The sequence below is a fragment of the Hevea brasiliensis genome, chromosome 6 (assembly GCF_030052815.1).
Source record: "Hevea brasiliensis isolate MT/VB/25A 57/8 chromosome 6, ASM3005281v1, whole genome shotgun sequence".
Classification (NCBI taxonomy): domain Eukaryota; kingdom Viridiplantae; phylum Streptophyta; class Magnoliopsida; order Malpighiales; family Euphorbiaceae; genus Hevea; species Hevea brasiliensis.
In genome coordinates this window covers 103,330,768-103,331,441 of record NC_079498.1, presented here as the reverse complement: position 1 = coordinate 103,331,441, position 674 = coordinate 103,330,768, and the positions used below count along the sequence as shown (strand labels likewise).

At 37.5% G+C, this 674-nt stretch overlaps 1 non-coding gene across 1 annotated transcript; it reads left to right on the top strand.

Moving 5' to 3' along the window:
- Nucleotides 1–307: 307 nt before the first annotated feature.
- Nucleotides 308–414, top strand: LOC131181110 (small nucleolar RNA R71). Its single transcript, XR_009149738.1, has one exon. It is a non-coding gene; the product is annotated as a small nucleolar RNA R71 (small nucleolar RNA).
- The last annotated feature ends 260 nt before the right edge of the window (nucleotides 415–674 follow it).

The following is a 674-nucleotide window of genomic DNA, read 5'->3' as shown; positions in this document are numbered from 1 at the left end:
TGATGAACTAACCAACATACTTAAATCTTCCATCTTCTTAGCCAAGACATTTGTAAGTGCATCAAACTTTGCATTAATCATGTTGAATGGATCAAGATCATACATTCCAGCAGCTTGCCTTTTTTGAGTTGGAGCTGGTCCTCTTGGACTACTCCAAAGATGAGTATTCTTTGCAATTTTCTCCAATAGCTCATAAGCTTCATCTTCATGCTTCATAATAAATTCTCCTCCTGTTTGAGCATCAATAATCCCTCTAATTGCAGGAGTAACATTGGTGTAAAAATTCTGGTTTATCATCCATTTTGGAATGGCATGATGTGGGCATTGTCTCTCTAATTCCTTCCATCTCATCCATGACTCACAGAGAGTTTCATCTTCTCTTGGTCTGAAAGCTGTCATTTGATTCCTCAATTCTTGAGTTTTTCCAGGTGGAAAATATTGTGCACGAAATGCATCAGTAAGTTGCTCCTAATTTGTAATGGAGTTGTGAGGTAAAGAATCAAGCCAATCCAATGCTCTATCTTTCAAAGAGAATGGGAATAGTTTCAATCTTGCTGCATCATCAGACACTCGAGGTTGTTTTTGCATATCACAAATCATAGCAAACTTCTTCATATGTGTGTGTGGATTTTCAGAAGGATGTCCCCCGAATTGGGAATTTTGAATCATTTGAA